The sequence below is a fragment of the Gopherus evgoodei genome, chromosome 18 (assembly GCF_007399415.2).
Source record: "Gopherus evgoodei ecotype Sinaloan lineage chromosome 18, rGopEvg1_v1.p, whole genome shotgun sequence".
In the NCBI taxonomy this organism is placed as follows: Eukaryota; Metazoa; Chordata; order Testudines; family Testudinidae; genus Gopherus; species Gopherus evgoodei.
The window spans coordinates 10,820,713-10,830,055 of record NC_044339.1 but is presented as its reverse complement, the minus strand read 5'-3'; positions in this window follow the sequence as shown (position 1 = coordinate 10,830,055).

Below are 9,343 nucleotides of genomic sequence, written 5' to 3'. Positions count from 1 at the left end.
TGAATCAAATGTCCCCCGCGGCAGCTCCTATGTCTCTCGGGGACCGTGTCTCCCTCGTGCCCTGATCAGCAGAGAGGACTGAGCTAGTGTCTGCCTCATGCTGGTGCGATGCCAGGAAAACAAAGCCAGGCAGAAAATCGATCCTGTAATTGCAGACGAGAGAGGGGTGAGGATGGATGTGGCTGATGGAGGCAATTGGCATTTCAGGGCTTTGGGGAATTATTTGAGTGAGCGCCAAGAACCTTGGCTGGTACCGGTCTCCCTTTAAGGGCCAAGGTAAGTGGAAAGAGGATGGGAAGAGCCTCTCCTTTGGGAGGAGCCAGAGAAGTAATAACATTCTTCTCCAGCTTTGTGCTCACAGCTGGTTGCTTGCCAGCGCTGCCCCGGCTTTCAGCAGCTAATTGACGAGCTAGGTTGGTTGGGCCCTGTTGCTTCTTGCGGGCTGGTTGTGCAGCCGGGTCACCTTGTGCCATGATTGCATGCTCAGCAGGTGCAGACCGCCTCAATCAGTGGCTAGGAGAGCTTCCAGGATTGATTGGGTGCTGGTGATTCAGCAGAGGGCTCTCTTCCTGTACTGCTGAGGTTTTGGATGAGACCTAAACCCTTGGGTCTTACCATGTGTACTTTTGTTAGGCTGGCGGGTGTTTGGTGGCTGCCAACCAGTGTGTCTTTGATCCATGGATAATAGGCCTCCTTGAAGCTACTGGGGGTGCTAGTCACCTGCATTCAGGTTAATTGATGGAGCAATTAAATGCCCCTTTGTTTAGAGAGAGAGCTGAAACAATAGAAGCCACTGCCCAAGCTTGTGGACTGCATGGGAAAACCTTAGCAAGAACTAATTCATGGAGAATAAGAAGGGTTTCCCTGGCCTGATTGCCAACACAGGGGCTGGACCTGAGTGTGTAAGAAGTAAACAGCACCTGAAAAGGCCTGGGCAGCACTGGCAAGTGTGGCTGTGGGAGGAAGCCAAGAGGGAGAGAGCTTCTTTTGGACACAGGACTGGCTGGAAGGGCAAGATTGGATTTGTGAGCAAGGGTGCTGTTCCTGTTTTGTTCCTACTGTGTTCAGAGAAACAGGACATTGTGTACATTCTTTGTCGATAAACAATATTGCATCAAGAATATACCTGCCTCAATGTTTCCTCCTAATGGAAACAACCCAGCAAGGCTCCAAATACTGGTGAACCGCTTGGACCAAGGGACAAAATAATTAAAGAGCCCGTGGTATTTTTCACACGAGATGGCATATTAATGTCAGTATCCTGGCCAAATTTCAGCTCCAGGTAATTACATCCTTCCATTTAAATGACTCATGCAGTTTCAACTGGATACTTTATTTTTCTTCACAACCTATCTCAAACTCATGCTTTGTAGCGGCACATATGAGCAGCCCCAAAACACTCTAATTTTTTGGGTGGTGGCAGCTTTACCAGGTCCAAGCTGGTAACTAAGCTTGGAGGGTTTCATGCTAACCCCCATATTTTGGATGCTAAGGTCCAAATCTGGGACTAGGTTATGATAGGGTCGAGCACCTTCTCCGATACCAAACATCTGAGAGGGGATCGTATTTAGCTGGCCAGGACCAAGCCAGCAAGAGAAGAGCCGCCAAGCAGCGTGGTCATGCCTGTGATCTGCAGAGCGAGGGCTGTGATAGGGCAGGTCTGGCTGCCTGGAGGGACTCCTGGGAGGCTGGCGCACACCTCCTCTCCCACGAAGCAGCCAAATCCCTGGCCCTGCCCTAGGGTGAGCGGCAGCAGAATCTTGCCCTCTGATTACACGAGCTTTGTCAGCAAAAACCCTTCAGTGTTTAGAGTCTCTCTATCCAAAGCCTGCTCGGTGCATACGGCTGCAGCAGACTGAATGGTGGCAGCTGTTGGGGCTGGCTCCCACAGTGCAGGAGGCAAAGGGGCAGAGAGACGGAGAGAGAGGGAGAGGAAGATTAAAAGGGAGTGGGTGGGTATAAAGAGCAAGAACAAGGAAGGTAGAGGAAGAGTGGCAGGAAATCCAGCAGGGAAGCGGAGAAAGATGGAGGTGAAGAGAGAATGGCAGGGAGGGATGAAGACTGAAAAGACTGAGACAAAGAATGAGGAAATAAAAGAGCGATGGAGATTAGGGGACAGAGACTCAAGGCCTGGGCTCCCTGGGAAATGCACATTTGTGTACATAAAGGGGAAGTGGTGCAGCACCCAGGAGGGGGAAAGTCTCCATAAGCTACTCCAGAGCCGCTCCCCCAGTTCAGGAAGCTCTGTACCCCATGCCCTAGCAGGTAGGCTGGGAGCAGCTCACCCACCTCCAGAGAGCAGGACTCTCCGCTGACATGGCATGAAGCAGAAGGGGCAAGTGATTACTCTGGCATTTGTAAATCACTGCTCGCCATGGCAGGGGTGGGGACAAGCTCATAAGGAAACGGAAGATGATCCATGGACACTTTGAGTCCTAAACCAGTGAGCTCTTCCATTCCCAACTGAAATCCTAACAGGCGGCTCAGCCCAGGTGCACTGATGTCTGTCGTCGTCCTCCTGAACTTGGAATGGCCCAGCGCGGGAAATCTAGTCTGGGGATGATTGCTGGACCCAGGATGCTGTCATGGAAGCCCAGAGGCATTAGGGTGCTCCAGGACATTCACCTGTCCCGAACCTGAGTTCAGTCTTGAAATCCAAGTGGCACGGTCCAGTCGTTCTCCCTCTGACCCCGGCACAGGCCTGCATATGCCCCTCTCGTCTCCTGGGCTATTCAACTGCCCTTTCCATTCCAGAGTGCCTTGTGGAGGGCAGGTGATCTGGAGTTTCTGGAAGAACGGCGCCGAGCTGAATTGAGCTTTTCCTGGAAGAAGCAGCCGACAGGGCGTCGGTGTTCATTTCTCCCATTAGCAGCTGTAAATTATTAATGATCCTCCTCTGACTCAGCGCTGGGCAAAGGGTCTCCAGTTCATTATTTACTTATCCCGTCAGAAGCTGTAAGCGTTTTTTGGAAGGCCCTCTTTGGGAGCAGGGGAAGTTTCTCCTTCTAGAGCTTGACTCAGGGAGTTGCTTGGCACGTGCAGTTGTATTATTTATTCCTCATAATGAGGCTGCTGGAATTGATTTACAAGGAAGGCAGCAAAAGGAAAAAGCCCCAGCCTTTTGGGAGCGTAGTGTGCTGGGTCTGCTGTGGCTAAGAGCAGCTTAGGTGGCCAACGTGTTCATCTGGAGATCCACCATGTTAGTTAGCTCGTGACTTGATTGACTGATAGTGGCTAGACTCAACTCAAAGGGGGAAGGGAAGGAGCTAGTGTCCATAATAGCTGCAGAGAGCATGCTGGGAAAGGCACATATGAAAAAGAGTGGACATAGGCAGAAATTTTTTTGTCGTCTGGCAGCCAGGGAGAATATTGCTCTGGTTAACGTTGATGAGAAGGTTGATGATACTGATTAACTGAGTGTCAGGGATATTGGTATAAGAAACTCTAGGACTTTTGTGGTCAAAGTCTGGTGTTTTCATGGACACAGTGGGATCTGCATCCTCCTTTTGGTTTCCTCCTTTGGTGTTATTTCACATTCATGCAGTACAAAATCTGGATTCCCCTCTTACAGCATCTGCATCCAGTTTTCTCACCGGGCACCTTGGTGTGGGCCAGCTACTCTGCCTGTTGCGAACAAGGGTCAAAGCTTGGTTGTCTGTCCCAATGAAGTGGTTGAAGCTGTACATATGCATTACCTACACGTGTACATGGACCCATGTGGGCAGGCAGTCATGGGCGTACGCTCACGCTGGCAGCAAATTCAATCCGTTCTTGGACCTGGCCTTCCTCTTTTTCTCTCACTCCCTCCTTTCTACATCTCATTCCAGCCCCAGTGGTTTGAGCAAACACAGCCATTATAAACTGCTCCCTCCATTCTGCGGAGGCCAGGCTATTTTCTATTGGAGCTAATTGTCCTTATCTAGCGATTTGCAGATACACATTTGGTAATTTCGCAAGGTGGAAATGTGATAATCTGGAGCTGCTAATTGGCCTACATGGTCTCTGAGGCCAGCTTCAGACTCTTGATTACCTGTGTGGATGAGCCAGGTAATTACCGCTCTGCATAATGAGGAAGGCAGGCCTTCCATAGGAATAAGCTGGCTGCAGGGTTAATGAGTCAATTTGAAGGTGCCCTCCCAAGTCAGTAGAGAGGAATGAATCACAGAGCATCAATTGCTGTGGAGGGGTCAGAACCTGAAAACCAGCAGTGTGGGCTAATGGGCAGAGCACTGAGAGGTGGGTCGAGAGACCTGGTTGTATTCCCAGCTCAGCTGTGTGGCCCTTTGCCTCTGTTTCCTCCCCCACCATTTAGTCTGGTCTACTTAATCTGTGCTGCAGGAAATCTCTCACTATGTGTTCGTACAGCACCGGGCCTCCATTGGGGCCTTCAGATGTTGCTGAACTACACAGCATTACTAATATTAAATACTGCCAAATAAAATGAAGTGGACCTGAAATCCACACCACTTCCTCTACAGTAAGAAAATGTTGGTGTGATTGCCGTGATATAGCAGGCTGAGCAAGCCCAGCTGGAATGGGTATGGTGGGGACAACAGGACATCCTAGTTATGAGGTCCTGGCTGTTAGCAGGATTTAAAGTAAAGCTGCGTTGGTTGAAGACCAGAGTCAGAAGGAGCCTGATTCTCTGTGCTGCCTTGCACCTTTGCCTTGCTATTTACACAGGTGCAAAGTGGGTGTGAACTCCTCTCCCTGGTGGAGTGGAGAATTCTGGTGCAGGTAGCATCTTGCATCAGCTTTGCAGATGCATACATGAGCAGAATGTGTGTCACATCCCCCTCTAGTGATAGGTCTGCTAGAGGGTAATTACCTACTACTACTGCTAGCTAATGGAGTCGCTCCTTGAGCGCCAGTGGCAGAGGTCTGTGCTGGAGCAATGAGGACACGGGGAGGTTGTTACAGCTACCCAAGTTACGGGGTAGTGGAGGATGGTGCTCATGCAGGGAGTGTGTTAGCATTTTTCCTAGGTTGGGGATGGCAATTGTATTCCAAGCGCTATGTATTATTTTCTGTTCCTTTGAAGCTGCGGGTTAGACTGACTGACTGAATAAGCTTTTAAGCCCCAATCTCCATAATTAAACAGGTAGAACGGAATCAATTCCGGTCGGTGTCATTAGAGATGGATGTTCCTCTTCCCGAGCTGTTGGCTGCAGGCAGAGCAGGATGTGGAGGGCCGGAAAAGGGGGCTGGCAAGTGAGTTAAAAAGGAATCAGTGTCGGAGGCAGGAACTAGAAAGCAGACTTGCTGAGCAGCTTTCTGGCAGGTACCCAGCGATTTAATGATGTGGTTAACATCTCAATAGCGGGGTGGCATGTTTGCGGAGGAGGGAGAGGGCACCAGCCCATCGGGATTGATGGAACTTGCCAGAGGTTAAACATTTGCAGGAGATTCATGCGCTCAAGGGACCCAGCCATCAGCACGGCCATAAGCCTCAGCAACCCAGGAACACTCCCAGGACCAGGTCCTGCAGTGCTATAGCAGCTATGCTCCCCAACTCTGCCTCTGCACCTCAATATTAGCCCGGTGCCTTAGACACTGTCTGGAGTAACACACAACTCTGGCCTACACTCTAATGTTATCCCTTACCAGGAGCCCTCCCACTCCCCCATCTGACCCCTTTATGCAGTCCTGACCCCCACTCTCTAACCTGCCCTAGCAGCTTGGAAGCCATCCTCGGAGCAGGCGCTGTCCGCGCCATCAGGACTTTACCAAGCCGTGAGACAAACAGCTGCACTTGCCTGCAGCCTGCATCTGTAGAGGAGCCACAGCCCCAAGAAGAACCTGTGTGCATGGCCCTGGGAACTTGGATCACACTGAGGTACCTGAAATGGCACAGCCCAAAAGGGAAGTCCCATCAGCACCAACCCAGGTGCTCCATTCCCTTCCCAAAGGGTAGTGCTGTGGCCCACAGCTCAGACGTGGGCATCATGAGAAGTGAGTTCTGTTTCTGACTCTGCTGTTGACTCCTTGCATGACCGTAGGCAGATCTGACTCAGTTATCCCATCTGTAACATGGGCATAATGGGACTCGCCCTTCTTTTTAAAGTGCTTTGAGATCCCTGGATTGAAAGGTGCCATGGCTGTGCAAAGTGCTTACTGTAACTGTAGAGGGGTGGTTACCCCGCTCCTGCCCTGAAGGGCTTAAAACTGCCTTGGGAGGGGGCTGTGGCAGGGAAAGCAGCTACAAGGCTGATTGGGGAAGCAGCTGCAGCTGGGCCACACCCCAGTCAGGCCTCAGCTGGCCCTATATAAGAGGCTAGGAGCCAGGAGCTCAGCAGTCTCTCTCTGTGTTGAGAGAAGGACCTGGCTGCAAGGAGGTTAACCAGGTATCTGGAGTGGAGCAGGGCTGGGGAAAGGCCTAGGGAACTGGTAAGGCCTATGAGGTACTGGGTTGCAGGGGCAGCCCACGGGTAGCCAGAGGCAGCAGGTCCAACCCCTTTGCCTGTGACGAGTGGCTTATACTGCAGTCTGCCCTAGTGAACAGAGGCTAGATGGAGACTGGGCAGTAGCCAAGACTGAGGCAAGGTGGGGATAGTGGGTGGGGATTCCCCTGGGAGGTGGAGACCCAGACTGTGGGGTTCCTGCCAGGGGGCAGCACTCAGTTAATGGGGCACCAGGATCCTGGGAGGGACACGGGGGCCCAGCAGTAGTGGATCACTGGCCTGCAGAGGGCACTCCGGATGCTTGTGAGCTAATTCCCTAGAAGACCAGCAGGAGGCACTGCAGCAGTGAATCAGGCACTGCGACAGTGACAAATACCATTGCTCTCTCTTTGCCTCCCACCATCCTCCCTGTGCTGCTGTCCTACGACTAGGAGAAACTTATCCAGCTTTCTGATGATGGATTCAGCTGCGAGGAAGAGAGCTTATCTGTGACAAAAAAGACAGCCTGGAAGACGTTAGGCCCAGCAGAGCAGAATTGCCACCTGCCCCTTCTGCCTCTCCCATCCCATGACCATTATATGTAAAGGAGCGAATCGGCAAGGGAAGGAGTTAGAAGCAGCATGGCTTTCTGGGATTCAGCATAGCTGTCATTAGTAAAACAGCAGGAGCTCCACATCTTGGTCTGCAGTGATGCTCTCTGGGGACGCGGGTCAATTGCCTGGCCATGCTGCTGCGTGGAGGAGAGAGGAACAGGCAGCTTTGATTATTCATGCAGTTCAAAGGTCTGCAGGGCCATCTGCTCGCTTGCTGGCATGTGTGGCTGGAAAGCCATTGCAGCAGCTGCAAGCTGCGGAGTGGAGATGCAGAGCGTTTGCTGTTGTCCGGATCCTCTGGCCGGCTTGGCTGGTGATGGGAGAATGTTCAGCGGGAACTAGAGATTGGGTTAAGCACCTAAACGGTTCAGAGGCTTATCAGGACCCAGCTGAGTAATGTGTAAGGCGTGACGGGGGTATGTGTGTGATGAACTGGGAATGTTCTTAATGTTTTCTCTGAATACTGTGGTGGTGCCTCAGTGTCCCCTCTGCAGTTCTTAATGTCTAGGTGGTGGAATAAGGGTGTGTGATTGTTGCAGAGGAAGAGGCCAGTGCACCTAAATGCCTGGCACTCTGTCTCCTAGCAGTTGATGACCTGAGCCCCTTCTCTGCAAAGGTGCCAGCTGAAGATGTTGGAGACAAAGAGATCAGGTGACCTCCTGGCCCAGGAAAGGGGATGAGTAGAGAGGAGGGGCTGGAGGGGGATTGTTAGTCTGGAGCTGGCTGGGGACAAGGAGTGAAGTGCAGACATGAGGGTCTGGCTCACTGCCCCCCAGAATGGACCCGGCCGAGGGGTCCGGTTCGCTGTATCTACAAGCTCTGTTTTAGACCCTGTTCCTATCATCGAATAAACCTATGTTTTACTGGCTGGCTGAGAGTCAATGTCTGACTGTGAAGTGGGGGTGCAGGACCCTGTGGCTTCCCCAGGATCCTGCCTGGGCAGACTCGCTGTGGGAAGCGCACGGAGGGGCAGAGGATGCTGAATGCTCCAAGGAGAGACCCAGGAGGTGAAGACATGTGAGCTTCTTGCCTTGAACAAGTCTGCTCCAAGGGAGAGGAGGCTCCCCAAAGTCTTGCCTGGCTTGTTGGGGAGCAGTTCCAAAGCATTGCCCAGGGACTCCGTGACAATGTGTGAGAGTAATAGCATCCCCCAATGGCTCCTCCGCAGAGAGGCGAAATGACTAGCGCTGCTAGCAGCTAAAGGCCATCTCTTGCTCCTCATAGCAGAGCTGCCCTAGTCACGTGAAGTGGCAAACTGCCCTTCTCAGCTTGTTCTGAATATCGCCAGCCACCCCTGCTCTGGCTTTGCAGAGGCGTGCAATGACAGGCCACTGCTGTGAGGAAGCTCACTCCCTGCTGGCGTTCCCGCTGTCACAAACAGGGCACGGCTGCCAGAAGCTTACGCAATAGTTTAAAAATTCCCAGGCAAGCTGGAGTTAAAGCAGCAGTTTGATGCTTACCCCCTTGCCTCACAAAACCCTTGACACTGGGGGGAGTCAATTTAGTTTTTTGTCAAAGTCCAAATGTTTTGGTCAAGGTGTAGTCAATGTCCAGACTCCAGAGAAGAAGAAGAAAATAGAAAATCCAAACAAGAAAGATGATCATAAGTAAATAAAAAGATTTCAGGGTCCATTCAAAAGGGTCTGGCGCACGGGCTGCCTACTGACTTTCCCTTAGAACAGACTTAAAAAATAAACCCCTCAGCCCTTGAGCCTCAAGGATATTTAGAGCTAAAATTAAGGGTCAATGAAACCCATCCATTGGAATGGATCCCACTAATGGACCCAGATTACCTTAACTCAGCATGTGAAGAGAGGACCTGAGAAATATCACAACTTCAGAGACTACCTTCTCCATCTGTAGCACACAGCTTTAGCTTGCTTGTGATCACAGACTCAAATGTCTTACTCTTCATTGTATGGTGGTTGGGCCGACTTTGCCTTTTGTCATGGCTGTATGTGCACCACAGGTGTGGGGGAAATGGACTGTACCAAGTCTTGTTTAGCATGGGCTGGTTGGCTAGGAAGGATGGTCTAGTGGGCAGGGCACTGTCCTAGGGCTTCATAGACCTGGGTTCAATTCTTGCCTCAGCCACAGACTTCCTGTGTGACCTTAGGTGAGTCACTTAATCCACCCTGTACTCTGACCTCCATTTGTGAACTGGGGTCCCCCCAGCAACTTTTCACCAGGTACGCATAGCTCCACTAACCCTGTAATGGCAGGTTGGCTCCTGTCCCACAGGGCTGGGCCTGCCATCCTGCTCTGCGGGTTTGTGACATGGGGCCACCAGGCCAAATGTCAGTGAGTGGCATTGTGACCTAGTGTACAGGATCCCAGTGCCACTCAGGT